Source organism: Leptinotarsa decemlineata, unplaced genomic scaffold, assembly GCF_025532065.1.
Source record: "Leptinotarsa decemlineata unplaced genomic scaffold, Ldec_3_MD MMD2_tig00026328_RagTag_RagTag, whole genome shotgun sequence".
NCBI lineage: Eukaryota > Metazoa > Arthropoda > Insecta > Coleoptera > Chrysomelidae > Leptinotarsa > Leptinotarsa decemlineata.
The window spans coordinates 35,908,998-35,922,655 of NW_027412688.1; the positions used below are offsets into that span (position 1 = coordinate 35,908,998).

General features: G+C 34.1%; 1 long non-coding RNA gene across 3 annotated transcripts in view; it reads right to left on the bottom strand.

Moving 5' to 3' along the window:
• LOC111518066 (uncharacterized) overlaps positions 1 to 12,655 on the bottom strand; it is an 80,004-nt gene extending 67,349 nt beyond the window's left edge. For 2 of the 3 annotated variants that reach the window (XR_012467213.1, XR_012467211.1), the window contains exons 1-2: positions 12,505 to 12,655; positions 11,995 to 12,060 (exon numbers count right to left, since the gene is read on the bottom strand). This is a non-coding gene — a long non-coding RNA (uncharacterized lncRNA). Of the gene's footprint in view, positions 1 to 11,994; positions 12,061 to 12,120; positions 12,208 to 12,504 lie in introns of those variants that run through there. The other variant, XR_012467212.1, reaches the window with a different exon arrangement.
• Positions 12,656 to 13,658: the final 1,003 nt, after the last annotated feature.

Sequence of the window (13,658 nt, forward strand, 5' to 3'; positions counted from 1 at the left end):
AATGACAGTCGGAGATATGTAGTCACACATTTCGTGAAATTGTGTATATAAATGAACTGAAATATTAATGAAAACAGCAAAAAAACATTTTGAAAAATAAGCTTTCATTTACATGATCTCAAAAGAGGAAAATACACTTAAAGGTCCAGTTGAATTCAATTCGTAGTACACGTATGTACACTTTAGTAGTTGTTCAAAAAGTCATCCAATTTTTGAATAAATAAATCGACTTTATTCACATTTCTAGCAGAATTTGACAAAACCATATAGTATAATGTGAAAAGGAATGTCACTGCAGAGTGTTTTTCATCGACACCTAGAATTACTTAATCCATTTTTTAAAATAACAAAACTGAAACAATATTGAGAAATAAAGATATAGGATTCAATGATCGATTATAAAAAAAGAGAAATACTACTTAACAGATATATTATTTTTTATTTCATCCATAGTTGTTGTTTTTTTCCTTCAATAAGAACATTTATCAAAACAACGATAAAAATAAAAACAACAATAAAAATTAATTGGCGCTCCGGGGTGACTTCTTTGATTCCAGTGAATTATTTGCTTTTTCAGCTGTAGTAAAACCCGGAAAAACCTGCAGAACCACATCATCTGAAGATCTTGATTCACCAATGTCCTCTCTTTTATAAAACAAAATGTAGGGTGTCTATAGAGGCTCCAATAGATTCAATGCATTGCCAGAACACTTCGTGACACGACTATCGTCAAACTTAAACCAGTCCGTTTCGTCTTTGACCAAGGCGTAATAATGACCAAATTCAACGCCAGAATCACAGTGAACAATGACTGCATGAATATTATAATAGTGTTCTGCTAGATTGAAATGTTCACCTATTTCGAACATTCCAAAGAGTTTCTTGCTTCCGTCAGAGGTTGAGTCTTGTTTGAAAATCATCAGTGTTATTATTAGATTGACTGGTGCCTCAGCTATACTTGTTTCCTTATAACAGTCAGTTAGTTTGCCGCATGTTTGGCAATACAGTCGATCATCACCTGTTGAAAATTCCATTTTCAGATGATTTAACAATAAGCTTTGCACGGACTGGTTATTAGTCATATTGGGAAAAGCTAAATGAAGTTCCAGAAATTCACATTAGTTTTCGCTCTCTCTTGAACATTTACTACAAAGTGAACAAGTGAGGATTTTTCCAACAAAAGATTTACAAACACAAGACGAGATGGACTACCCCAAGAATTCGGAACAATCCTCTTGTTGTCCTAACGAGTATCTTGTGGACTTCAAAGACTATTTAACATGAATAATCCGATTAGGAAAAATGAAAAATGCCCGATTATTAAAACAGGTTCTTACGTTTGGTTGAAAAGAAGTTGTCAATGTTCCTAAACATTTTCAATTTTATTGAAAGATAACGTCGATTTCTATCAGTTTCTATTTTGTACCTTTCAAAATAGTCTCCCTCAGATACACTTGTGCTAGCGTATTTTCCAATCTTCGAAGCAATTTTGATACGCACTCTTTGGTATGTTCCTGAACTCTCTCAGTGATTCGATTTTTATCTCCTCAATCGGCATAAAACGCCGTCCTTTTCATAGGTATCTTCAATCTTGGGAACAGGAAAAAGTCGCAGGTAGTCAAATCTGGTGAATACGGTGATTGTTTGTGATAGAAGTTGCATACATTGGTTTTTCGCAAGATGCAAGTAGATGAATATATTTTTTTATATTAAAACCGTACGTCAAACAAAAAATGCAACAGACCAGAAATGATCAGAAAGAATTGGGGATATCAAAAGATCAAAGAAAATCAGTGGCTTATCAATTTGTTCAGTACAATTCTCGCACGGTCGCCACTAATAATATAGCTGAAAATTTATTTTGATGTGTCAGAATTTATTCAGAACACCATTTTTATCATTTCAAAGTACTCTGACATATCCTTATTAAACAAAACTCGAGTATTTCGAGAGTACTCGAATGACGTCTGTCACTAAATTCAACAAAGTAACAACAATACTTGAAATATTATTCTCGAGTATCTCCAGACCGATCATCCTTGATGGGAGTCAACATCCCAATAAATTATATCTGAATACTTAATCTGAAACGTATAATTTTACAACAGGGCTGTGCCAGCGTATCATTACCGCCATTTGAAAGGCAAATGTGAATGATTGCGCTTTAGTATTCATAAATAATATTCCTTTACGACCTAATAAAGTACTTTAATGTTGCTCTCCGCATTTTTTCAGACGGGAACAAAAGAGAGTTCGGATGAGTGTAAAAGAGCTACGCTCTGTACAAATGAGAATTATTTTTCAGTTATACGTTCGATAAGTATTGAATTTCTATTAGTTTTTGTATAGAAATATTAAAAAACCCATTCCATAGCAAGGCCATAAAATATTCAAACTGGACGCGAAGAGTAACGAGTCCCGTACGATTAATTCTACACGCATTCCAGTCGCAGATATACCTTCCATATGATTTCAGTGTCAATTATTTCCAAAAGTCTACTTCAAACAGTGAATACTTGTTCAACTTATGCGAAATAAGCGACTTTTGGATCAGTGCATTTTTGCCAACGTATATAAAACCATTCGATTAATTCCAGCAGCATAAAGATTGCGTGCTCGGGATGTGACGAAGTCGGTGAAGGGAGTATTTGCCTGGTCCTTATTGGCGAAGGTTCCACCGGTGAGAAAGTTATCGAAATGCTTGAAAAGATTGTAGTCGGTTGGTGAGAGGTCTGGGGAATATGGTGGATGAGGTAGAAGTTCGATGCTAATTCGTTCAAATTTTGAACAGTGATTTGTTGAAACGTGCGGACGTTTCGATTGTTAGTATCCACAATCGTCTTCGGGTGATAATTGGACTAATTCCTCCAAAATCTGACTATGCCAGATTTCGGAGTTATCACATACTACATACTATGTATACAGGGTGTTAATTAAGTATGAACTATAAATTTAACAGACGATTCTTTAGGTAATTTTAAGAAGAAATGTTAAAATGGGTGTTAAAATAAAAATAAAAAAAAAGTTATTCGTAAATATCTTAAATATCCTTTGCCTAATTTTGTTGTAATTTGGCAATGGTAAAAATACGCCGGGTATTTTCAGAAGAGTTCGAAATTCAATGATGCGGCGGCTAGACGGTTGTATTGAAGTCGAAGGAGCCTATTTCCAACACCTAATTTAGTGCAATTTGTTAGTCTAGATGTTAATGTTATTCAATATTTGTTGTTATTGTTACATAATTAGTAATGAAAAATTGTAAAAATAATAATTTCCGAAAGAAACATTTAATTCCCCATATAATTCCTTGCGAAATCCAGGTATATGCAATTAGGTCGACTTTTTTTTCTTAAAAACTAAGCAAGAAAATAATAAAAATTGCACAAAAGTCAGCGGCCCACATTTTTAAGTAAAAAATATTCGTTCAAATTCCGCTCGAGACGCCACTGGACTTAATAAATTGGATCACGTTCGGGCTAAATTAGGTCCTTAATGTTATAAATACTATTGCCAAATTATAACAAAATTAGGTGAAGGATATTTAAGATATATACGAATAACTTTTTTTTATTTTTATTTCAACACCCTGTATCTTGAACGAAGGATTTGCGGACCCATATTTATATGAACATTTCGTCTTGAAATTAACTAAAGAATCGTCTGTTAAATTTATGGTACATACTTAATTAACACCCTGTATATGCAGATAAACAAAACAACTTTGCGTCCAGATTACCCCTGCCCTTGGAAGGACCTGAATCCAGGGTACTTGACACCTAATCACATTCAAGATTTCTCCCTCAAAATAAAAATCTATGGATCCGCGCTTTTTTTTCTGTACCCTAACTATGAGAAACCAGCCTTAATCCATTTTCATCGCCCTGTCCAGTATATTTTATAGCTTGCTACTTTGCATTTCTGAAACTGAACCTACAATGGCCAGGATTATAACGATATGAAATAATAGCCGACAGACAGAATTTCAATTTTGTTTTCCGTCACTCCGATTGTTCGAAATGTTCCGCCTTGTCAGCTGTCCAGAATCAAAGTTCGAAAGTTTGATTTATTCGAACGCTACCTGAAAATTAGAGTAGCTACTGGGCTACCCGACCGATTATGGAACAACCTCGAATCGAATACGTGATTGTTATCTTGTCTTTATTGCAGGGGTGGCTTCAGAATCCAACATACTTAGGTACATTCATGACCTCAAACTAAGCAGTACTTCATATAGAATATGTAGTTAGTAAATGACAAACATATTGTTTGTCGTTCGCTTCTGCCTAATTCAAGGAATGATACTCTGAAAGGAATTCGATTTTCAATTATGGGAAATCATCGACTTTAATGACAAACACTACCTTGCACTGACGAGTGGCCAAACAGTCCGAAATCGGGCTGCAAGTATGCAGGAATAACTTTAGTGAAGAATCCTGCACTGACACCTGTCGGCTATAATCCAACGCCCTCCGTGGTATTAGCCAGGGGAGTAGTTTCTTTCTGATAGGTGTCAGTTCATTAACCTACAGTGTAGGTAATTTGAGACTCACCTGAACGAACTGTTCTTTTAGATAATTCAAAGAACTATTCTCATAGAACAATTGAATAATAAAAACTCTTCATGAAGATATGTAGAGCATACACAAAAGATTCTTTTAGATTCAAAATGGAATAAACAACTCTTTCGAAAAAACTACTGTTATATAAACATTCAATTATACAAAAAACCCTCTTTCCTATTCAGTTTGTTAGGGAACATTCGCATATAGGAATGCTACCCATTGTGACATATAGAAGAGTATAGGTATAAAACTTACTTGAAAAACTATCATTTCGAAGTTTCGGGATAAGACACTTATCTCATTACCTCATCAGCACTGTTTTGATTAACATCACAAGCCGAAGCTCAATTTTTGTTGAATAAGGGAGAAATTGAAACCCAAAAAGCTTTTTGTCCCAAGAAAATTATCACTCCTGAAAATATTCCCTTTTCAATTAAAAATATTTTCGATAATGAGAGAAAGAAAAAATGACCGAAACCGTCCCTGTATTTCGAATCCATTCTCCATTATTCTTCTTTCAATCGAGATTTATATAATTACAGCAACACAGGGGGTGTGGTACGCCACAATATTTATTGAACTGATCATTTCAGTCTTTTTTCTCATGGTGAACATCATGGCTGAACAACGTTATTGTATTACTCAACTCGGAGATTATCATTATAAGGGTATAGTATCATTTTTAAGATTTATTATTTCTATTAGTTTTTTAATGGATATATGTATCATTCCCCAGAGCATTCATATAATGCGAACTTTTTGTTCGAAATCAGGCATGGCTCCCTACGGAAAATAATTCAATCAGAAGATTTTCAATGAATGAAATCGCAATGAATGGAATCAGACGATCCAAATTGAAACTAATTAATACAGTTTATTCTATGATTTTCACTTTAAAGGGTTTTGCAAACCGCGACACGTGTTTCGCTATACACGGCCCTATATACGGGTCGTAAAACCAACCGCAAGGGTCGGTTTTAGGGCCCCTTCTTTTTATCATCTATATAAATGATCTTTTCTATCAATTTTTGTCTAATAAAATAGTTATGTATGCTGATGACGCTACCATACTTAACACCGACCGTGTTCTACACAATCTCACAAATATAGAGGATGAGGTATTAGACTCGGCTGAACACTGGTATTTTGATAACCTGCTGACTCTGAATATAGATAAAACGCAGAAATTAAACTTCTTCAGCAATCATACGTCGAGTAAAGATGATACCGTTAACCTTCTGGGAATAACACTGGATGACAATCTAGCCTGGGGTCCACATATTGACATTCTGTGTAAGAAAATCTCCACCTTTGTTCTCCGCAAACTAAAAACATTTACAAATCGAGAAACTCTACTCAGTACTTTTCACGCCCTCATTCAATCACATCTGAATTATGTGGTGTCATGTTGTGGGGAAATTCAACGCACGCCAGTAAAGTGTTTATTATACAGAAAAGAGCGCTGAGAGTTATGGCTAATGCTGAATACAGAGATCATTGCCGTCCGCTATTTGTCAGGTATGGTATCATGACAGTGCCTTCATTATATATCTATCATACTCTTCTTCACATTCATAAACATAAAGACATATTCACAACCAGTTCGGATTTCCATACTCACAATACAAGAACAAAAAACATTTTACTTGAGCCTCGATATCGTCTAGATAAATCGGCTAGGAATTCTCCCAATATTAAACTTTATAATAAATTGACGGAGAAGACAAGAAATCTTGACAGGATAAAATTTAAATCTACGATAAAAAAATCTCTTTCACAATACGGTTTTTACTCTGTTAATCAATATTTGATTAATGATAACTCTATATAGCCAGCTAGTCTAGACATTAAGGTCAAACCCTCTCATTTATTTATATATAATGTATATGTATAAATTTTGTGTGTTGTAATGTTATACAAATAGCTGAATTTATGCCAGAAGTATACCTGTTTTTCTAATCTGAATGTTAGATTAGTATTTATATTTTTAAATATTTTATTGTAACCTAGTACTAAGGAACTGACTTGCTATAAATGTATCTTTGTACAAATGTAGTAAAATAAACATTTATCTATCTATCTATCAATACCACAGTATACTTATATACAGTAGTCCTACTTAGCGTCGGTCCCTTTGATGTTGGTGTCCAGGAGTTTCAGTTTTTAAAATGCTGACGTATTTGACACTAATGACATTTCTCCCTACTACAATCTCAACCAAAGCGTCTAAACACTGCTCAACGTAACAACTATTCATATAAACTGCTCAAAAAAATACAGTCAATGAAAACCATGTTGGACACCTGATAAAATTGTACAAATATGATAATTTTGCATTTGTGTAATATTCAAGTAACCCAGATCATTTGGACAGTGATGAACCATGTTTCAATAATGTTTCAAGTAGATTTTAAAAATTCATGGGATCGGCAGATGTTCATATTCGGATGTGACAAAATATATTTTCATGTCACAGTAGGTTGGGTGAAACCCATGAAATTCGACAACTATGGAAGGGCTGCGTGCCTGTCTTGAACTCGTCGTTTGCGCAGACCTGAGACTGCAACTCCTGGGTCTGCGTGTGGAAAATTCAAACCAAAAATCACCTGCCGAAGTGGGATTACTGTATATAGTATACTGTGACAATACCCGAGAATGTATTGATTGATAGATTTATTGAACCAACAGTTTGGCGCTATCAGTTTAATCGCTGTCAATTTTATCGCTTTCAAAGAAATAAAATTTCGAAAAATATTTGGGAATATTCTTCTTATTGGTCAATGAAGTAAATTTTCTGTCTTGCTTTTTGTTTACTTTCATCTTTTGCTTTTTTTGTTTTTCAACCGTTGTTTAGTCTAAAAATTATTTTTTGTATCAATAATCAGAGTTCCAAATGGAATTTTCATAAGTATCTCGTATGAAATGCATTTGAGAAACGAAATCTATTTTAAAATCTGTTCAAATGCATTGGACAATTCAAAGAAAGCATATTCATTTGCTTTCATCAATGAGAAAACGAAACAATTGAGATAACTGAAAAAAATTCATTGCTTCATTAATTCACTTATATTTGCATTAAAAATAAAATAAATACAACAATAAAAATTAATTGGCGCTCTGGGGCGACTTCATTGATTCCAGTGACGCATTTGCTTTTTCAGCTGCAGGAAAACCCGGAAAAACCTGCAGCACCACATCATCTGAAGATCTTGATCTAACAATGTCCTCTCTCTCATAAAACAAAATGTAGGGTGTCTCCAGAGGCTCCAATAAATTCAATGCATCGCCAGAACACTTCGTGACACGACTATCGTCAAACTTAAACCAGTCCGTTTCTTCTTTGACCAAGGCGTAATAATGACCACATTCAATGCCAGAACCACAGTGAACAATGACTGCATGAATATTATAACAGTGGTCTGCTAGGTTGAAATGTTCATCTATTTCGAACCTTCCAAAGAGTTTCTTGCTTCCGTTAGAGGTTGAGTCTTGTTTAAATATCATCAGTGTTATTATTAGATTGATTGGTGCCTCAGATATACTTGTTTCCTTATAACAGTCAGTTAGTTTGGCGCATGTTTGACAATACAGTTGATCATCACCTGTTAAAAATTCCATTTTCAGATGATTTAACAATAAGCTTTGCACGGACTGGTAATTAGTCGTATTAGGAAAAGCTAGATGAAGTTCCAGAAATTCACATAAGTTTTCAGTACTTCTTGAACATTTACCACAAAGTAAACAAGTGAGGATTTTTCCAGCAAAAGATTTACAAACACAAGACGAGATGGGTTGTACGGAATCATTCAGTCCAGAGCGGCTGGGGGTATTGATTTTGCTATTGTTTTGCTCACGAAGAGTATTCAACAAGAACCCCAAGAATTCGGAACAATCCTCTTGTTGTCCTAACGAGTATCTAGTGGACTTCAAAGACTCCAGGAAATCGGTTGGAGGGAAAGATGATACCTTCTTACGAAACTGCAGCTGCATGAACAGTTGTTTGAGTTTGATGAATAAGCAGGAAACATTCTCGTTCTCGTTCATCATTAAAACTTCGTTCTTGAAATTCTTCGTCATGAACAACACTTGTAAAATGCTATTCCTGTAACAAGTGTTTCCTAAATTATCCAATCCAATTTTCTTCTCTAGATTTTCAGGACAACTCTCTACTGATTATGTTTATGTTTATGAACAGTGAAAAATTTATTTTATTCTTAATTCATTCAGCAAAACCTCCAATAAAAAATAACTCTAATAGCATAATTACGAGGCGATAAAAATGTGTTTGCCGATGAATTATTGTTCATTAAACTATCCAGCAACAACCTAATTAACTTTTATTTCTCAATATTATTATTTGATGCGTTGAAATAATAATTTTTTGTTGAAGCACCCGTTTTTACCCTTATTTTTATCGCTCAATTGAAATCATGAATACTGTTGATACAGGTCTGGAAGTATAAACTTTTTCACTAGATTTTCTGCTCTTTAATAATCTGCAATAGTTTTTGAAAGCCTTACGAACACTCCTTTTTGTTTAACTTAATGGATTCTAGCTTGTCAATCATCGTATCGTATAACACTCTGCGTCTGGATGTAATTACGAATCGATCATGTTTTGTGAAGACGCACTGAAACTTTGCAAAATGGCGCTCCTAGACAACCAGGCGCGCCTCTGTCCGCCAAAAATAAATTACCTTTCCGTTTCCTTTTTTTCTCTTTTCGTAATTGCACGGTAGCGTTCATTTCGCGGCAATAAATCGCGCTGGACGTGTATATGTTGAGTGGGATTTATTTTTTAATTTCTCGGCAGTAGCAAGTGGCAATACGGCAAGCAGTGGCAGAAAGTAGTTCTTCTGTTGTGAGTCAATCCGAGGTCGAGACTGCCTTGTTCTTTGAGCGAATTGTCGACAGAAATAAAAATTGAAATAATTACTTACGCGATTGTAAAAAATCGTCAAGAAAGATGGCGGTGTTGCCCCGAATATGCTAAAAATTCAGTTTCAGACACTACATACATTTCAGTCAAAGAAAACGTGTTCACGATTCTCTAGGACCCGACTGAAAGATATAAAATTTTTCACAAAACAATAATGTAACAGAATAACTCACATGTTAGGAACTGCTTGGACTGCTAGGTCACCGGAACTGAATACTATGGATTGATATTTCACAGCTAATATAGAAATAAACACATGAGACCAATACTGTGACACTCTTCTCGACAACTATACCATAATCGAAATATCGTTTTTACTACTTTTCATAATACATCAATCATTTCTTAATTTGAAGACAGTTTTATTTTCAAAGAGTGAACAATAAGCTGTTTGAAATGGAACTTTATTCACTTTTAACAATTTTATTTCTGACCGGGATATTATAAGCTTATATCGTCATAGTTACGCTATCAATAAAGAGGGTCATAACTCCCTTTGGGACATTATAGATTTTATAATTCCCTCTACCTTTCACAAGTAAAAATAAATAGAAATGAAAACTGAACCATATTTTATTTATTCACGTCATTACAAATAATAAATGTACAATTTTGAATAGTTCCCTGAAAATTACTTCCGCCACTGGAAACAATTTCTTCTTTTGTATGGCTGGAGCTTCTGTTCACTACAGTCGAGGTACCTGCCTCTTCCGATGACAAAGTAGACAACATACGCGCCGTTTTATTTCTCAATTCGATGCTATCCTCCAAATACCCCTCCGCCACCGTGTAGAAAATTCCTTACCAGTTCTTGAAAATATGCCAGAAATACAGTTTCAGTTTCATCTTTTGGCATAACATTTTTCCGTGTCAGCCAGTCCAGATATATCTTGTATTCTTTTTGGTATACGGCTTCACTTTTCGATGGAATTAATGATTCTTTTGCTTGTTCAGCTTTTTTCAAAATATCCTCCATTATATTTGGGGTAGAAAACACGTTTTCACCGCAAACACAGTTTGATAACAAAGTTCTGTTTATAAACAAGTAACATAGCAGCAACCTAGCAACAAGAAAACTCTACTATAATCAACGGTACCTGATTCAAATATACCGGGAAGGTAATGAATTGGTACATTTTTCCGTTTCAAAAATGAACAAAATTTTATTGAAATCGGTCAGAAATAAAATTATCTATGTATATACCACGGGAATTAATGAGCCTTAATAACCTCAGGCAATTGCTGTCCCTCGGGCCAGAGGCCCTCGGGACGCAAACTTTGCCATCGGTAATTAAGGCCCTCCTAATTCCCTTGATACATAAATTACTATTTATGCCACCCTTTTGAAAAAAATATCCATAAATGTAGTTTCATGTACCAGCCTCAAGACTTTGAAGCAATGTTTCTTTTTCTGAAGCGACTGATTTGGAGTGCTTGTGGTAGATGAAGTACGAAGTCGGGTCATACTAACACGGCTAGTGTGGCCAGGTCTAGCAGTAGATTGACCCAAGAGGTTGAAAAGGACACGGTAACTTCCACTATTTACAATCATTCAATGACTATTATTGAAGTAAATGGAGTCATTAATAGATTTCAACTTTCAAACAGTAGAACATTAGCACGAGAGCCAAAATAGCAGACCTACTGCAGAAACAGTAGACCCAACAACACTCAATACGGCGCTCCTCTCCTGCAATTTCTTCTTCATCTGCAGTGGATTGAGCCGGAATATTATACAATCTAATTGTATTACGGTTTCGTTGTGAAAAAATCGATATTATCGATCGCGGTATTGTAAATAATACTGTGACTGATTCTGCTTCTATTGTGGTATAACAATTATTCATGCACACACAATCACAAATTTCATGGCACACCATGAAAGTGGTATGCTAAATGTGGAAGCTACGTCAGATGAAATAAGAATTTTTCTCGCGAATGTTAGAAGTAATAGTAATAATAAGTAAAGTTGTAATCGATATTGTATTTTAACTTTGAAGGTTCAAGACGGAGTAGCTGAGGACAAAGGGGTTTGCGTGCGAACTCAGGGATGAAAAAATATAAAATGGTACAACAAACAATTTCAACTCCAAATCAAACAGAAACGAGTTGCTACACTTAGAGAAATTTGTAAAACTATCATCCGGTAGCAGAAAATAAATTCATATACTTGTTTAATCTTATGAAATATTTTTTCAATTTTATACTTTTGGTTTTGAAATAATCTATCAAATACGATACTCAAATCTTTTTCACAAAAGTTTTGAAATGAACTATCACAAATATCTATTGAAAACGAATCCAGAACTCTTCGAAACCAGATAAAAAAATAACCAAACTTTCACTTGTAACCGCATGCAAAAGGTAACGAAAACGTATCACGAAATACCGCAATTTTCGACAACTATATTGATAAACGTGAAGACACAATGAAAAGAAATTGTTAAATGAAACTTGAACTTGATCATGGAAAATGTATCAACAAAGACTCACCCTCAGCTGAGTTGGGAAGTAACTTCAATTCGAAATTGAACACAGCAACAAATGGAAACACCAAATCTGTGAAGAAAACACGGTTAACGAAAAACTTTCATACTTATAAAATCAGAAATAAATTACATGAAATTTTCGAAATTATGACAATATTTTGACACCAACGCCAAGAATTTGTGAGCAAGTTTTGTTATTTCGAGTTTTCACAGCAAACTCTGATTATTTCTGCTGTGCTTTGTCTACACGGATTGGCATTTTGTTGCTTGCTCATAAATCTGTATACCCGTTTTTGTTTTTGAATATTTTCTACTGGAGAAGATAGTTTCCTAATATACTTATTTATCATTTTCAACGTAGTTTCCATTCAAATACAAAATGAGATCAGTTTTCAAAACTCAATGTGAGCTTAATGCGAGTTTAGGTAACTGAATGTAAAAAAGTTCAAACTGCTTTCAAGTCCACCAAGTCTTTCTCGTTTTTTACATCGTGAAACTTGATAAATCTACTTACCTCGTTTCAATTTAATTAATTTACACTTTATTGAAGATGATTCACGCACAAAATTCCCACTGCACAATAATTTATAAGAGATTTCAAAGAGAAGCCAATGTAAAACATCAAATACTTTCCGTTCATGTCATGTCATCGAAAATTATTATCATGGCACTCTTTGAATTATTTTCTTAAAAGGTATGTGTTCGTTTGTAACTCAAGTGAAAAAGAGTTGTGTTTCCTATAGTTTTTATGTTATTGAGATCAATTCTAAGAAATAATTAGAGATATTTGTTCAGATTCATACATGTCAACCAAATAAATCATCTTTCTTGGTCAATTTTTTCGCCTTTTTTTACGAACAAATTTCAAGAAAAATTTTATATATTACATTAGGAATTGCATGTTAAAAAGCAAGACCTCGTAATGATACTTTATAAAACTTAATAAATTAGAAGGTTGAATTTGAATACAACAGCCAAAGATAGAACAACAAATTTCGTTTCAGATTATTCATTATTATATGTTTCCATTTTTCTAGTTCATATATACTCAAGTATACTCAACTATAACACCTACCTACCTACCTATTAATTTGTTTATAAAAATCTACACGTGTATCTAGTGAAGGACGTTTATAAAAAGTTAATTTGTCATTCTTGGAAATACAACATCTTTGAAACAGCCCAATTTTTAATTCTTGGAGTCCAGGCCAAAGAATTTCTAAGAATTGATTGGTTATTTTTTTTATATCATAAAATCCGTGACAGTATTTGGGTTGAAGGATATTGAATCCGGTTTGAGCACAGTTTCGACATCTATACACGAACGCATGTAGTAACAGTTTGGGTTCTAGAGGTAACATACAGAACACTGTTTTCTTGTGCACATAACGTCTTGAAATTAACGTTATATCAACTATATATTTCAGAGAAAATTAAACTGAATTATTTAAACTGAATTGGAAGATAGAGGGGAGAATAATGTGGATATTTTATTTAATTTCTGATACAAAATCAAATCCATTACTTTTACAGAGACCTTACAAAAGAAAATCACCTCTATCTATCGGCCAATTACTACACCTTCATATGACGCACACGCTACCAGCGCCATTTTGAAAGTTCAGGGACATTTTTATAACCAATACACACAGTATTGTTGTTGCTACC